This window comes from Dasypus novemcinctus, chromosome 17, assembly GCF_030445035.2.
Source record: "Dasypus novemcinctus isolate mDasNov1 chromosome 17, mDasNov1.1.hap2, whole genome shotgun sequence".
NCBI lineage: Eukaryota > Metazoa > Chordata > Mammalia > Cingulata > Dasypodidae > Dasypus > Dasypus novemcinctus.
This window is the reverse complement of record NC_080689.1, coordinates 63,298,297-63,316,247: the sequence shown is the minus strand read 5'-3', so window position 1 is coordinate 63,316,247 and position 17,951 is coordinate 63,298,297.

The following is a 17,951-nucleotide window of genomic DNA, read 5'->3' as shown; positions in this document are numbered from 1 at the left end:
ACACTTCAAGACGTTGACGCAAAGTAAGCAGGGGACCAATGGTTTGCCCTGGTGTAATCCTCAGTGTCCACCTCTACAACCAGCACAGGCTGTCACACAGCAGGTCCTCAGTAACACTTGATGAGTGAATGAAAGCCCTTTGCGTGTTTCTCTCTTATAGCCACCTCCCCCCCACTCTCCTGCCCTCAGGGTCTGTCTGTCCTGTAATAGGCACAATTTTATTTTTTATTTCAGGGTTTGCAGCTAGTTAGTGCATTGAAAAACAGTAGAGGTTTTTCAATAGGGACTTTGTAGGGGTTCCAAATCCCCAGGAAGTCCTAGCCATTGCTCTGGTTCCCCGGATTTCCTTTGTGTGCAAAGGGGGCTGGGGCTGGATTTTACTAGCAATATTCCAACTCCAAAAACCTTTTTTTCCTATTCTTTGGACTTGCCTCATCTCTATCAAGATTTATATTTGGCTTCAGCCTCTTCCTATGATCCCCATTCCCCCTTCTAGGGACTCTGCTGTCTGCCAGCTCAGCAAGATATACTACATAGTCTGTGCATAAATTCATACTTATTTTATATCCAAATGTGTCTAGAAAGCCAGTTGAGAAGTATAAACTCCATAGGCTTTGGATACTCAAGGAGGATGCAAGCCAAATGTGTCAAGCCCCCCTGGAATGTAGGGGATATTTGTTAAGCTGACCTGGAGGAAATAATCTAATACTCAGATAAGACACTTAAAGAAACTAAGAAAAAGTCCTGTTACATACAAGCACCGTTTGACTACCCACTCTTAGAGTCTTCATAAAAGGGACCCAAAAATTCTATTCGGGACTCCGTTTTTATCAGGACAAGAGTCCGCCGAGTCTGGCCAGTCAAAACAAATCATCTTCCTTCTCAGAATTCTCGCGTCCTGGCCATGGATACCACCTACACCTGACTTCTCTCTGCTACCACAATACAATGAGAATTTCTAGAACATTCTTTGCTGGGTCTGAGGTCTACCATTCTGTGCATGCACAGGGAACCCTATGCAGATTTCTGGAGCTCTGCAAAGTTCCTCCTCTGTATCCTCTGGCCCAAATTCCACTGCTCTCAGTCTCCTGAAGCTCCCATCCCACTTGGCCCTTGCCTCAGCTCAGCGAGACTGTCATGCCCCATTTGGAAACCCCCTTCTCACAGGACCTCATCCAAAAAGAGCCTCCAGGAAGAAACCCAGGGCATTGTAGGGCTTCCTGGTCACAGTTTTGCTTTCCCTGCTTGATGTGGGCTATGGGTGGGAGGCTGTTCATCTCTTCGTAGATCACCTAAGCTGTGTGTCCTGACTTGTGGGTGTGGGACAGTGAGAAGCTTCAGCCTTGCCCTTGGTAACCATGGCAACAATGCCAATCGTGAAGGTAATTTAGCAATGCAAACTCTACATGCATACCAGTCAGTCCAGGGAGACTCTGATGGTGGTGATGCCGAAACTTAAGGGGACTTGGCCTCAAGTGGGAAATATAACATAGCCTCTGCATAAATTCAAAATTATCTAATTCTGTATCCAAGTGTGCCTAGTCTTTAGAAATCCAATTAAGTGATATCAACCCTATAGGCTGTGAATGTTCAGAAAGGATGTAAGGGTAAATGCTATTTCAAGTTGCATCTAGAGGGAATGTAGTCGAGATGCTAATTTAAGCTCACCTTAAATGTGGGAGATATGTTAATTCAAACCTACCTGGTACTCAGGCAAACACTTAACTAACAAAGAAGTTCATTTTCTTTCATAAAAGCACCATTTGACTCCCACCCTGTATAAATGGAACTTGAAAATCTTGTTCAGGGCTCTGGTTTGAAACAGAAATTTCCTGAGTCTGGCCGGCCATCAATAAAACATTTTTCCTTCTCAAAAATCATTCCTGAGTCCTGGCCTTTCTATACCCAAATAATTGAACCTCTCTTGACTTCTACAATAGGGGAAGAAGGGAGGTCAGAGAATGAGGAGGGTGGGGGTGGGGGTGATGTCCCAGGAATACATGGAGGAAGTGCAGGGGAGTCTGATCAGCTGGATCAAAGTAAAGGCTTTTGGAGGATTTGGGGGGCAGAAAGAAGGAAGAAGAAAGCTTTTGAAGAGTTTTTTGGTGTAAAAGAAGAACAGGATATAAGATGAGAGAAGGCCTGAGCGTAAGGAATCTTGCATGTCTGCCACTGGTCTGGATAAAGTTGTTTAAGTTTTGGAGAACTTGGGAATTAAAATGTATTGATTTTTATTGTCCAATTGGTATTGCTGTAGAAGTCAAGAGGGTCAAGTATTTGCATTTAGAAAGACCAGGACTCAGGAATAATTTTTGGGAAGGAAAAATGACTTATTTACAACCACCCAGGCTCGGAGCTTCTCATTCCAAATCCTGAGCTGGAACAAGATTTTTGAGTTCCTTTCATACAGGGGAAGGGCCAATGGTTCTTTGTCTCAGTGCTCAGTAGGCTTGAATTAGCATATATCTTTCACATCCTAGGTAAGCTTTTAGCATGGACTTTATACATTCTATATAAGCTTTTAGCATATTGGTTTGCATTTCCCCTGAATATTTAAAGTTTATAGACTGTTTCTCTGGGACTGGAGTTGTTGTCATAGTTACCAAGGGCAGGGCTGCAGTTCTTACTGTTCCAAAGGCACCGCTCAGAAAACATACCACTCAGGTGATCTACGAAAATATGAACAGCCCCCACCCAGAGCCTACATCAGTATTGCGGCCACACAGAGGTCGAATAGAAAATGAGTTTTTTAGGTCTCATGTCTCCTTTCGGGTACAGAGTTTTAAGTTTATGAAGGAAACAGCCTAGAGGTGTGGTTTGGCGGGAGGCGAACTTGAATTCCCTATTTTAGGTGGCCTGGGTGAGACCAGGGATCTCTAGAATGGGGGAGATTCTGAGAGAGACAGGCGTCCCCGAGATTCAGTCAGATATCTACAAGGAAATGGGAAACCGCTCTTGCAGCCAGACATCCCTGGAGCCAAGGGGTTTCTTCCCACAAGGACGCAGGCATACCGCCTGGCGTGGCCCTTGGCGAATGGTGAGGATCCTGACCTACCGCTAGGTTTTCCCAGTGGGTTGTCCTGGACAGGGAGAAAGGAGACAGAGAGAGACAGCAGGATCCTCTGGTGGAGAAATCCGTAATTCACCCAGCCGAGATTCAGTGTCCGCTGTTAGATGGGCATTCAGCCGTGGAGGAGGGGAGACCCCTCACCAGTCAATCAGTTTCAACAGGACCCCAGTCCCCGGCTTTTGGCACCATATGCTGGAGAAAAATGGTGTTCACTGGGACACGGAGACTGACTGAGCATAAGCAAAGAATTTATTGAGAAGCTCTCCCAACAGAGGGGGTCTGAAGAGAAACCTCAGCCCCCCCACCAGCATGGTGGGGTCTGAAGAGAGACCTCAGCCCCCTCGTGGAAGGTGCAGATGTGAATTTATACAGCACATCAGTAGGCAGGGAAATGTTGGTTCAGGGGGAGGGGTTTAGGGTCCGAGTACAGCCTTGGGTCAATAAAGAGCTGTAAGAGTGAGTTCTTGTGTATGGCTTGGGGTGGTGGGCTAGGAAGTAGGGTTTTCTTGGAATGCAGGAGAGCTTGGTGGCCTGGAACGGATGATGGTCCTTCTCTGCTCCATACTCACAGTGATATGGCTCATTCTTGGGGGGGGGGACGGTGTCTTCCACACGTGGGCAGCTTGCTCAGTCAGTCAGAATGGAGCCACAGCCTGATGACCTGGTAATCATGGCAAATGTCTAACACCATGATTGTTCTTTTCTGGAATTTACATCTTTTACATTTTTGTTGTTGTTGTATTGGTAAAGCTTCCAGAACAATGTTGCCTGGAAGCAGTGATAGCAGACATCCTTGTCTTGTTCCTTACATTAATGTGACTATTTCTAGTTTTGCGCTATTGCTTATTGCTTGTTGATTTGGGATAATTACCCTTTATAAAGTAAAGGAAATTCCCTTCAGTTCCAAATCAAAAAGAGGTATTTTTAAAATTTCAATTGAATGTTGAATTTTACTGAATGGTTTTTCAATGTCTATCAAAATAATAATAATAATGTTTATCCTTTACTCTGTTAACATAGTGAATCACATGAAAAATTCCCTCATGATGAATGACCTTTGCATGTCTTGAATAGTAACCTTTCTGGTTATAGTGTATGATTTTCTTAGTATGTTGCTGGAATTTGACTTCCTGATAGTTTATTCATTGTTTTCTAATTTTGTGTCATTTATAACTGTAAATGAGATGTGTTTATTGATTTCTTGGCCTGTATTTCTTTTGTTTTTTTTTAGGGTTTTCTTGCTTTGCGTCATTAGAAGCCAGTATTCAATAACATGTCCTACGTTTTTGGAATTTACTGAGATTTTCTTTGTGGTTAATGCATGTTGATTTTCTAAAATTGCTCCATGGGCTAAATATTTATTAGATTAGGATTGTAATTTTTAGTATTCAAAGAGACTACAATAAAACTTATGTTTTGTCTACTCAACCTGTCGATTTCTCTGATTTTTTTTAACTCTCCTAATATGATGATGATTTTGCCACTTTCTCCTTGTATTTCTAATAGCTTTTCCTGTATATATTTCAGTGTTAATATTTAATATGTAAAGATTTATAACCACTAAATCTAAAAACCTCTTTATTTTTTTTTAGGAGGTACTAGGGATTGAACCCAGGACATCGTATCTGAGAACCACGAGCTCAACTACTAAGCTAAATCTGCACTCAGGAATTGTACTTTTTTTTTTTTTTAAACATTTATTTATTTATTTAATCCCCCCCACCCCACCCTCGTTGTCTGTTCTCTTTGTCTATTTGCTGCATCTTGTTTCTTTGTCCGCTTCTGTTGTCATCAGCAGCACGGGAAGTGTGGGCGGCGCCATTCCTGGGCAGGCTGCACTTTCTTTCGCACTGGGCAGCTCTCCTTACGGGCGCACTCCTTGCACGTGGGGCTCCCCTACGCGGGGTACACCCCTGCGTGGCAGGGCACTCCTTGCGCGCATCAGCACTGCGCATGGGCCAGCTCCACATGGGTCAAGGAGGCCCGGGGTTTGAACCACAGACCTCCCATGTGGTAGACGGATGCCCTAACCACTGGGCCAAGTCCGTTTCCCAGGAATTGTACTTTTTAAGCAATATGCATTCATTCAAGGAATATTTATTATATCCCTACTATGTAGCAAACACTCTTCTAGGTTTTAGGGATTCATCAGTGAACCAAACAGATAAAAAGCCCCGCCCCCAATGAAGCCTGTGTTTCATAAGGAGGCGAGGTAGTGAGCAGCTCAAGTCCCTCCTCAGAGCCTCAGGAAGGAGTCCTGTGGAGCTGGAAATGTGGGGGTGTGACAGTCTGGAGGAGCAGGCAGCTGTTCATCATTAATCCAGCCCCCTTAGCCAGGGGCTCTCCAAAGATACAGGGAGAGGTGGCCTGTAGGAGGCAGGTGGGCCTGAGGGGACGCCCACTGTAACCCCCCTACCTGCTAACGCCCAGAGCCACTTCTCAGGCATGGAATGGCCCCTTTGCTCCTTCTGAATAATGCTGAAAATTCCCCAAAAGAATGTCAGAAAGGCATAATTAAGTTCTCTGTAGCCTGACTGGAGCCTTCTGAGGAGACAGTGACTGCTCAGCTGACCTGGAGGGAAGTCATCAGTTTGTGCTGTGGAATGCCTGCTCTGCCCTGCTTCCTCTGTGGGAAGCCTGCACAGCTGTCCCCCTCCATGACTCTGGATTGCTGGATGGACAATGGCCACCACCCTGGTGTCCACAAGACTTTTCTCTCAGACCTGTTTTTCAGTCTTTCTCAGAGTAATAACCCAGACTGCAGGTTGGGGTCCCACATATTGTGATTTAGGGGACAGACCGATGCTCACATGGTGGAAGGAAGGCATAGTCTTTATAGTTGCCCAGAAATGGCCTCTCAGGCCTGGCTTTCTAGGGCTGGGAAGCACTTTCTAAGGAAAGAAAGTAAACACACTCTAGAGAAATATATAACAGCATTTTGAGGATGAGGGAAATCACTAGCTTAGAGGAAAATCTGCACATGCTTATAGTGAGCCACTTTGAGTATCTTCTACCAACTAATGCCCCAGCTCTCCAGTGCTCTAAAATTCTTACAGCACTGATACCCACCCTTGGACTTAGCAAATTCCAAGCAGTCAAGGAAAGTAGCACACATATCCGTTTTGTAGGTCTTTGTTTTGCACTCACAACATCCAAGTGGCTCTATCTCTACTGCTAGCAATTCTTGCTGTAGTTCAAAGCCAAGCAACCCCAGAGAACCTACTCCATAGCAAGTCCCAGGCCAAAAGTAAGTTAATAGTCCTTTATGTCCCAGATCCTAAGACAATGTCTGTCATATGAGTCATCAATGAATATATTTGAGTGAATGAATATATTAGGAGTAACTATACTTCTTCTGCCTTTAACACAGGATTATGAGGAACCAATGAGATTTACACAGATGAATATTTGTGTCAACTAAATGCTATGTGGTGTCAAGGTATCAACACCAGTCACTCTCATGTTTAACATGTTAGCTCAAATGAGTTTATGATTGCTTTCCTTCAGAACAGATGGCTAACACACAAGAGGCCAAAAGTTAGAGCTGGGGTTGGTGCAGGAGGAAGAAGGAATAACAGGAAGGATGTGGCTCAAGTAACTGGACTCCCATCTACCATATAAGAAGTCCAGGGATCCATTCCTGGGGTCTCTTGCTGAAGGCAAGCTGGTTCGTGTGGTGAGCTGGCATGAGCGGAGTCCCGGCCCAAGTAGGATAGCAGGCCCACATGGAGACCTGATGCAAGCAAGATGATGCAAGAAAAAGAGACACAGAGGAGAGACAGTAAAAGATGCAGCAGAACAGGGAGCTGAGGTGGTACAAGAGATTGAGCAACCATCTCCCTTTCTGGACAGTCCCAGGATTGGTTCCTGGTGCCAACTAAAGAGAAGACAAGCAGACACAGAAGAACACATACCCAATGGACACGAAAGAAGATAGGGAATGCAAAAACAATGGGGGAGGGGAGAAATAAATACATAAATCTTAAAAAAAGAAAGGAAGAGGGGGTAAATTCTGGGGTTCTCACACTGGACTCCTGATGTACACCAGCTTGCCCACTCAAGGGTTTGGCAATAAATTAGAATAATGATATTTTTGCTGTTCTCAAGGAAAACTAAGTGAATAGGTGAACTATCTCCATTTTAATCTTCATTCCTACACAGATGGTTTCTGCTGCCTTCTGTCTGCCTACCAGAAGATAACATCAAATGTACCTAGGCCAAACAAACTTGTTTTTCTTTAAAAAAAATCCTTTGTTCTTTTTCTTTTTTTTTTTTTTACAAAAGTGGCTGATGTTTACTGTGAAAAATGCAAACAATGTAAAAGATGTGATGCACAGATCATACCTCAATCCCAGGCTCACTGCTCGGGAACCATGGTTTACAATTTGGTGTGTCCTTTTCTTTTTCCTTTGCCCTTCCCTTAGAGAGTGGCATGGCTGGGAGCTGGGCAGGAGGTGGGGCCAAGCAGATGGCAGGGAGCCAAGGGAGTGGCTGGTGTGCTTAGGAAATTGGCTATGCACAGCGAGTGGGCAAATAAATCAATATATTGAGGATAATGGGGGTCAGGATTTTCACTGTTGGAGAAGGGAATTAAAAATAAGGAAAGGGGGAAGAGTAGAGAGAAATCTGAGGTGTTGGGTTGGAACTGGAAATATTAATGTGCACTCATGGCTTTAAAAATAATCACATGCATGAGATATTCACACAGATAGATGTAGATATATGTGTATACGTGTAAGCACACAAGCCTTCTGTAGGCTGAATCTGCCCAGTGTTTCCTCATGTTGAGACTTAGGTCAGGCCTTCTTGGCAGGGATCCCATAGAAACGGAGCTCGGCTTTTCTCCGTGCATCTCATCAGGAGTTGCATGATGTTACCTGTGCCCCCACTGCTGATGCTAACCTTGATCACCTGGTCAAAGGGGTGCCTGCCAGGTGGTTTCACCCTAAACTGACTAGTTTTTCTTTTGTCATTGAGAACTATTTCGTGAGGAGCAACTCCTTGGTGTGCACTGTTGACTCCCTGATGGTGGCCAAATTGGTGGCATCTATTGTGAGAGAGCACTTTCCCTTCTCCAGTTAGTATCAGTATGGGCCCATGAATTTCTGGAATCAGCATAGGCCAGACACAATGAGGATTTCTTCTTCCTCTTCCTTCCTCCCTCCCTGTTGGAACATCATTTCTGCCACTTAAATAGTTCAGAAAAAGAATAATGAAAATGGGACAATTCATAGAAAAGGGTGATGGAGCAAATGTGATTAAATAGTAGAGAGAAGTGGAGGCAGGAGCTCTTTGTTATTATTCTTTCACCTTTTCTACAACATTTATGTGAAAATGGATTTTTAGAAAGTTGCATGTGCAGTCAATTTGTGTCTATGCATACGTGTACGTGCATGTGAATTTATGCATATGTACAGGTGTCTTTTTGAATACTCATGTAGAAATAGGGCTGGAATCGTCTACTATTGACTTGCTTCCCCCCGCCCCCCGCCGGGGGATGGCAGGTGCAGTCAAGTTCGGGAACCAGTGCCCTTAGTCAAGGCTCCTGGTAATCACCGCTGGAGCTAGTTAAAAGCCGATCCCTGCCTTTAAACCTGGCGGCCCAATTTTCCCCGAGCCTGGCCTCTCCTCTGCCCAGCAGGGCAGGGGCTGCGGGGGGCGGGCCCGGCCTCGCGCTCAGCCATGGACGCTGCGCCTGAGCCGTCAGGGCCCAGCCTGGCTCCGCCGCCTTCCTGGACGCCTCGGAGGCCGAGGTGCTGCAGGACGTGCTGCGGGAGCAGTTCGGGCCGCTGCCCAGCTGGCTGCCATCTGCCGGCTCAGGCTTCTGCCCTCGGCGACTCCTCGGCGACCCAGGACGTGCAGTTGGCGCTGGAGCGGCGGCGCGGGGCCAAGGCCAAGGAGCGCGGGCGTCCAGGGCCATCGCTGCTCCGCGGCCCCCGACCCCTTCCCGCGGGCGGGCTGGCCCTGCCCTCTCAGCCTCCCCGGGCGGCCTCGCTCGCCTTGGCTTCAGACCTCCTGAGGTCCGCCTCATTCGCCTGGTTGGCGGGGGAGAGACGGTGGCTTTGGTGACCTTACCGTCCCCAGGCTGCTTTTTGGGCGCCGCGCGGGTGGCCTCCTCACCGCCTGGGCTTGCGCGGGAACGGGATCCGGGAAGAGGACAGGGGAGGCTCGCGAAAGCTGCGAAAATGTCTCTCGCGGACAGGTGCTTTTAAAGAGCTCATTAGTGCATGTACTTTGAGCCTCAGTTTCCCGACCGTGTGTGCTGGTCCAGTGCTCAGGTCGCAAAGGACGCCCCATTCCACCTTTTCCTCTACATTTCGGTCTCTAAGCAAATCCCTGGTGGTGTCCAGGGGGAGCCAGTTTTTCCAGGGCCTGTGTCCTCCCGGGGCAAGGTCGTCAGAGTTCGAGGACTTTAGAGCTGGAAAAGAGGGTGGTGAGGTGTCACACTCCAGAGAAATGAGGTGCTGGTAGCCCAGGGCCTCTGGCCTGTCTGAGAAAAAAAATGAGTCACCTCAAGCTACATTTCAAGTGCCATCAACTACAGATTCTTTGGCTACTAAAACATTAGCTCAGCTATAAAAGCTTGAAGGGTTGGTGGCACAGTGCCTGAGTAGACAAGGGTGTGTCCATTTTAGTCATCAGTACCATTTACTGATGACTTTCTAAGTCTGCGATGCTTGGTGAGGTATTTTTACGTGTCCATTACATTATTCACCACAAAAAGCTGCAATGGTGGTGTTCCTTACTTTGTATATAAACAATCTGAGGCTGAGTGATTAAACACCCTACAGGCTTTATAAGGTAGTGAATGGGGGAGGGGTTTTTCCATCTGCGTGTAGTTGACTTGGAGTTTTTGACAAAGACTTCCTAGTGCTTCTCTACCACAGGGCAGTGGGTGCCCTCTCCAGTGGGTGGGGGACAGTCAAGGGACGATGTAGACGTACCCCCTGTACACCCACAGTGCTGAGTTTTGCTGCTCCTTTTTCCCTGAAAGTATCTGCCAGTGGAACCACTGCTCTTCAGAATATGCCTGCTTAGATTCGCCAGCCAGATCAAAGGGCTGTAGAAATGAGCTTCACAGCCCTGTTCCATGGGTTCGGGAGGTATATGTACAAATTAGCTTCTCTGTGTGACTGTACCTTTTTGTTTTTCAGATAAAAAATCTCAATTGTGGTTTTGCCAAACTGAAGGCACTTGTGCCATTCCTCCACAAAGCAGGAAGCCTAGCAAAGTTGATGTCCTTAAAGGGGCAACTGAATACATTCAAATTCTCAGTGATGTGTTGGAAGGAGCCAAAGATGCTGAGGTAAAGGCTTAAGAATTCAGAATGTCACCAGCTATCATCTAATGAGCCTTTTCTGTGTGCCTGGTACTTGATGTATACTTCCAGTTCGTGTCTGACAAGGCTGTTGGCTAGTCCCAATCCCTGTTTTATAGAAGGAGCAACTAAAATTAAGACCACAGAGCTAAGAAATGTCAAGGCTGGGATTTGAATCCAGGTTTACATGAGCTTTGGTCACATTCCGAACCATCTGTATACTTAGTTCTTGTCACTGTCCAGGGCACCTGGATCCTAACTGCTAAATGTTTAAGTGAACCTTGGCATGTAGAGAGCCTGCTTTGCAAAATGAAACCCTGGGTATCACCGCTGTTATCGGGGTGGCATAGCTCCGAAGTGTCCAAAAGGCATTGGAAGGCTGGGCTGGTTTTATGGGCTTGTTCCACAGAAGGTGTGAAAATGGATTAATAAAGGGAAGAAGAGAGACCTTAGAAGTGAGCCCCAGGGAATACCTGTTGGCTAGAGGCAGGAGGAGTCATGAGAAAGAAGGTAGAGGAGCCAAGGTGGGGTAAAAGATCAAGGAGGAGAGACTTTTGGCCACCATGGGAAGCTGTGAGAAGCTACAGGGGTGCTGAGGAAGCAACCAGATTCAGCATTTGTTAGTGGAGGAGTGGGCTGGAAGTCAACTTGTACAGAGAGGGTTTAGGGAATATTATTGGTAAAGATTTGGAATCAAACAGAGAGAAGTGGTGGAGTTCAAGTTCCAGTCAACCTGTAAGTCTGTTAGAAGAGGGATCAAAAGAATGGAAGCAAGAGAAAAGCCGTCAGATCAAGTGAAGGTCATAGGTTTGTATTTAAAGACAGATGGGGAGAGAGGAAATAGAGAAGAGAAATATTACGTCAAGTTAAGGCAGAAACAGCCAGGTGTACAATGTGTTGCTGAATTGGTTCTTTGCTTCTGCTTGTCCCCCAGTACTGGTCAGGTGGTGCTGGGAGGACACGTCCTGCAGTGGGGATGGATTGTCCTATTGGCCAAAGTGAATGGTTGGGTTGTGCTGTAGTCATAGTGTTTAGACTTGTGCATGTGCTGCCTTATGTATTCCTTGTGTTTTGTGCAACAGAGATGATTTTTTTTCAGCTTAAGGGCAGAGCAGTTAAGATTTTCCTATGCTGTAATATTTAGATGCCCAGGACAGAAGGTCTTAAGATTATAGAATATCAGAATAGTCAACTGAGTAATACTTTTTTCTCTATACCGTCAACTTTGCCCTTACTGTTTAATTGAACTGTGGTCAGTTAAACCTCTGAAATATATTGATTTAAATAACCAAAGTTTGTCATATTATACTGTTCGATACCAAATATGCTTCCTAGAAACAAGACCCAGGCCTGAACTATAGAACAATACTTCTGCATCACATGTATCTGTGGTTAGAGAATCATCCAGAAGCATCACCCTGCCTGCCAGCTGTATGGTGGGCTTGAAAAACGAGGACAGGCTGTGGGCAGAGGGCGGCAGTGGTGACTCAGCATACACTTGTCACCAGAGTATGCTGTCTACAACTAGAGTTATCTGCCCCATCAGGAGACTGGTAAAGTATTCCTTCTTAAAGTCATCTAGGTGTCAAAGTCTATAACTTGAAGTGTGGCTATTTCCATGCTCAAACATTACAACAATTTTGTGAAAATTTACCATGCTGTTCACACCTTGCATTGGTGTGATCCATTTAAAATAGATGAAAGCACACTTATGTAATTGTTCTCCTTGCTGTAGTCAATGATTTCACTTGCGGTTCACTGTGTTCCTTGGATTTTAAAAAATTCTTATTCTAGTAACATGCATACAAACTAAAATGTCTCTTTTTAAAAATATTCTTAAAATTTTAAGTTTTCTTTTAATTACTTTCAAGTATGTAGATATGTCCATAATGTTGTGCTCTAATCACTACAATCACCACCATCCTTTACCAAAACTTTTCATCATCCCACAGAGAAAATGAGTACATCTTGAGCATTAACTCCTAGTATTACCTACCCCCCCCCCCAATCCCCTGGTAAAGGATATTCTAGATTGACTGAGTTTTATTCTAGTTATTTCATATCCATGAGACCATACAAGATTCTTCTGTGTCTCACTTTTTCACTCAACGTGATGCCTTCAGGGGCTGTGCATGTTGTGGCATGATTCAGAATTTCCTTTTTAAGGCTGAATAATATTCCATTGTTTATATATCCCCTTTTCTTCATCTGTGGATGGATACTTGGGTTGTTTCCATCTTTGGGCAACTGTAGATAATGCCACTATGAACACTGGTATGAAAATATCTGAGTCCCTGCTTTCATTTCTTTTGGATATATACCTAGAAGTGAGATTGCTGGGTCACATGGTAGCTCTATACTTTGAGGAGCTGCCAGTTGTCTTCCCCAGTGGCTGCACCATTTTACATTCTCACCAGCAATGAATTAATTTGTTCCTATTTCCGCTCATCAGTACTTTGAGTTTTGCTTTTTTCTAATAGTAGCTATTCTAATGGGTATGAATTGGTGTATCATTATGGTTTTGATCTGCATTTTCGTAATGGGTGATGTTGAATATCTCATGTGCTTTTTGGTCACTTGTATATTTTCTTGGAGAAATGTCTATTCAAGTATTTTGCCAATTTTAAAAATTGGTTGTCTTTTTAGAGTTGTAGGATTTCTTTATATATTCTAGATATTAAACACTTATTGGATATATGGCTTCCAAATATTTTGTCCCCCTGATTAGTTTATGTTTTTGCTTCCATGATAAAAACCTTTGTATGAAAACTAATTTTGATGAAGTCTCATTTATCTTTTATTAATTGTGCTTTGGGTCTAAAGTCTAAGAAACCTTCGTCTAACACAAAGTCCTGAAGATGCTTCCTTATGTTTCCTTCTAGGGGTTCTGTAGTTCTGGCTCTTATATTAGGTCTATGGTCCATTTTGAGGGTTTTTTTTGTATATGCTATGAGGTATCGGGGTGAACTTTCATTCTCTTGCACCATGGACATCCTGTTTTCCCAGAATCATTTGTTGAAGAGGCTCTTCTTTCCCCATTGACAGGACTTGGCATCCTTGTTAAATTAGTTGATCATAGATGTGAGGGTTAATTTCTGAACTGGGTTAGATTCCATAGTCTTTGTTCTTGTAAGTACCATGCTGCTTTGATGACTGTAGCTTTGTAATAAGTTTTAAAATTGGGAACTGTGAGTCCTCCAACTTGGTGGTTCTTCAAGATGGTTTTGTCTATTCAAGGGCCTTTACCCTTGTATATAAATGTGGTGATTGGCTTTTCCATGTCTACAAAGAAGTCTGTTGAAATTGACTGGGATTGCCTTGAATCTGTAAATTTCTTTGTGTAAAATTGACATATTAATGACATTTAGTCTTCAAATACTTGAACACAGAATGCCCTTCCATTGGCCATCTTGGAATTTTTAGCAATGTCTTATAGTTTTCTGTAGAAGTCCTTTACATCCTTCGTTAGATATTTTTTTTTTCCTTTCCCATAGATATTTGATCCTTGTGGCTGCTATTGAATGATTGTTCATTACTAGTGCATATAATCACTACTGCCTTTTGCATATTGATCTTGCACCCTACTGCTTTGCTGAATTCGTTTATTAGTTCCAGCAGCTCTATGGTTCTTCTCTCCCCGCTCCCCCCCTCAATTTTTTTGTTATATAGGATAATGCAATCTACAAATCAGGAAGTTAATTTTTCCTTCTCAACATAGATGGCTTTTCTTTCTAAGGCCTAATTGCACTAGCTAAAATTTCCAGTACAATGTTGAATTAACAGGGGGGAAAGTGGACGTCCTTGTCAGGTTCCTGATCTTAGAGGGGAAAAAGCTTTCAGTCTTTCACCATTAATTATATTAGCTGTGAGTTTTTCATAGATGCCCCCTTTTGTGTTGAAGTTTGCTTCTGTTTGTAATTTTGAGTGTTCTTATGGAGAAGGAGTGCTGGATTTTACCAAACGCCTATTCTGCACCAACTAAGATGATCATTTAGCTCTTCCCCCTTGATTCTGTTAATGTGGTATATTACATTAATTTTCTTATGTTGACCCACCCTTGCATACCTGTTAGGAATCCCACTTGATCATGGTGTATAATTTTAATATGCTGTTGGATTCAGCTTGCTAGTATTCTGAAGATTTCTTCATCACTATTAATAAGGGATATTGGTGTATAGTTTTCTCTTGCAGTATCTTTATCTGGCTTTGGCATGAGGATGATACTGGCTTCCTACGTGTTAGGGAGTTTTCCTTCCTCTTCAGCTGTTTTTGGGGTGTGGGGAAGTGTTTGAGCAGGTTTGATGTTCATTGTTCTGGAACACTGGTAAAATTCCCCTGAAGCCATGTGCTGGTAGGGTCTTCTTTGGGAGATGCTTACTGATCTGATTTCTTTACTAGTTATTGGATCACTGCTATCTCTTCTTGAGTCAGTGTAGGTAGTTCGTGTTTCTAGAACTTTGTTCATTTCATCTAGGTTTTCCTATTTATTCCCGTGTGGCTAGTGGTATTCTTTTTCCATTTCTGATTTTCTTCCCCTCTTTCCCTCTTTCTACCCCTCTCTGGCCCCTTTCCCTCTCTCTTCTAGATAAAAAAATTTTTTTTCTTCAGAGAACCAACTTCTGGTTGATTTCTATTTAATTCTCATTTACTCCACTCTAATGTCTATTTCCTTTCTTCTGCTTGTTTAGAGATTACTTGTTTTTCTAGGTCCTCCAGTTTTGAGGTAAGGTCTCTGATTTAAGATCTTTCTTCGTATTTAAGCATTTATAGCTAAACATTTCCCTCAGCCCTGCCTGTTCATCCCTTAAGCTTTTGTATGATGTGTGTTCCCTTTCATTCACATCAAATTACTTCCTAACTTGCCTTGTGACTTCTTCTTTAACCCATTGGTTCTTTAATTTCCACATTTGTGAATTTTCCATTTCTCCCTCAGATATTTCTAGTTTCATTCCATTATGTTCAGAGAAGATACCTTGTACGACTTCAATATTTTTGAATGAGACTTCTTTTATGACCTAAGATATGGTCTACCCTGGAGAATAATACATTTGTATTAGAGAAGAATGTATACTCTGATGTTGGATGAAGTGTTCTGTATATGTGTGTTAGGTCTAGTTGGTGGAGAGTATAGTTCAATTCTTCTCTTTCCTTATTGATCTTCTGACTAGATGATCTAGACATTATTGAAAGTGGTATAGGAGTCGGACTTGGCCCAGTAGTTAGGGCATCTGTCTACCACATGGGAGGTCCACGGTTCAAACCCCGGGCCTCCTTGACCCGTGTGGAGCTGGCCCATGCGCAGTGCTAATGTGCACAAGGAGTGTCGTGCCACGCAGGGGTGTTTCCTGCATAGGGGATGCCCACGTGCAAGGAGTGTGCCCCACAAGGAAAGACATCCAGCGTGATAAAAGTGCAGCCTGCCCAGGAATGGCACCGCACACACAGAGAGCTGACACAACAAGATGACACAACAAAAAAGAAACACAAATTCCCGTGCCGCTGACAACAACAGAAGTGGATAAAAAGTCGGAGTGGATAAAGAAGATGATGCAGCAAATAGACACAGGGAACAGACAACCGGGGCGGGGATGGGGAGGAAGGGGAGAGAAATAAATAAATAAATAAATCTTTAAAAAAAAAAAAAGAAAGTGGTATAGTGAAATTTCCTAATGTAGAACTGTTTATTTTGTTTATTTCTCCCTTCAAATCTGTCAATATTTGCTGAATATATTTTAAGAGTCTGCTGCTAAGTATATGTATGTATTTATAACTGTCTAGTTGCCTTGACCCCTTTACCAGTATATAATGACCATCTTTGTCCCCCATAGCTGCTTTGACTTAAGGTCTATTTTATGTTATTAGTATAGCTATATCAGCTCTGTTTTGTTGTTGTTATTGTTGTTGTTTTTGAGGTATTAGATTGAACCCAGGACCTTGTATGTGGGAAGCCAGTGCTCAACCACTGAGCTTCATTGGCTGTCCTGAGTTGACTTTTTAATTTTGCTTGTGTTTTTGTTTGTTTTAGGAGGTACTGGGGCCTCCCGTGAGGGAAGCAGATGGTCAACCACTTGAATCACATACATTTCCCTCCCTTCCCCTTTTTTTATATTTCTTCTTGCATGGCATATTTTTTTTTCCTCTATCACTGCACTTTCAACCTACTTATGCCTTTTGAATTTAAGATGAGTCTCTTGTAGACACCATATAATTAGGTAATACTTTATCCACTTTTGCCAATCTCTGCCTTTTGACTGGGGAGTTTAATCTGCTTACATTCAAGTAACTGCTGATAATGTGGAACTTTCTTTTGCCATTTTCCTATTTTGAATTTGCAAGTTATATATATATATATATATATATATATATATATATATATATATATATATATATATATATTTTGACCCTCAATTCTTTTAATGCCTACTCTCATATTTGGCTTTTGGTACTATGCCATTTTGAAATACATTCCTTTGATGATATTTTTCATGTGTTTACTTGGTGATTACGCTGTGGAGCTGAAATTTAACATCTTAACTCTAACAGTCATTTAATTTGGTACCTACTTCATTAGCATCCACATACACCATTCCTGTATCTATTCTCTATCTCTCTGTTCTTATTAATTTGCATTTTAGCTGCTGCGGTAAGAGTTAGGGTTGCATACCATAAAACACGACAGCACTGGAGTAACTGCCCCTATGGTTACGTCTACCAGGAGTCTCTATTTCTCTTTGTGTTTGAACCACTGTCTACTGTCCTTCCCTTTTACTCTAAATAGCTCCCTTTAGCATCACCTGTAGGACAGGTCTAGTGGGGGGAATTCCCTCAGCTTTTTTTTTATCTGGAAATGTCTTATTTTCTCCCTCATTGTTTAAAGGAAGTCTCACCAGATATAAAATTCTTGGTTGGCATTTTTCGTTTTGCAGCACGCAAAGTATTTCAACATACTGCCTCCTGGCCTCCACCATTTCTGGTGAGCTGCACACTTAATCTAATTGGGACTCCATTGCACATAACATTGCTTTCCTCAGGCAGCTTCAGAACATTCTCCTTGTCCTTTGCTTTCCCCAGTTTGACCAGGATGTGACAGGGTGTATTTCTTCCACTTTATGCTGTTTGGTGTTCTCTGGGAATTTTGCATGTTCATATTAACATCTCTTGCTGAGTTTAGGAAGTTGTTGTTTCTTTCAACTTTCCTTGTCCCCTCTTCTTCTGGGACCCCCAGAATGCAAATATTGGTATGCCTGATGGTATCCCAGAGGTCTCTTGGACTATTTTTGCTTTTTTGAATTCTTCTTCACCTGACTCACTTGTCTTGTGTTTAGGTTCATTGATTCATTCTTCAGCCAGCTCTGATCTGCTGTTGAAAGCCTCCTGGGAATTTTTCATATTCGTTATTGTGGTCTTCAGCAGTTCTGTTTGGTTCCTTTTTAAAACTTCTGACTCTTTGAGATTCACATGTTCATTTTTTTTTTTTAAATCCCCAGAAGCCTTTCATTTCTCCCGCCCCTGCCCCCCACCTTCATCTCCTTGAGCAAATTGAAGATCACTTTAAGTCTGTCT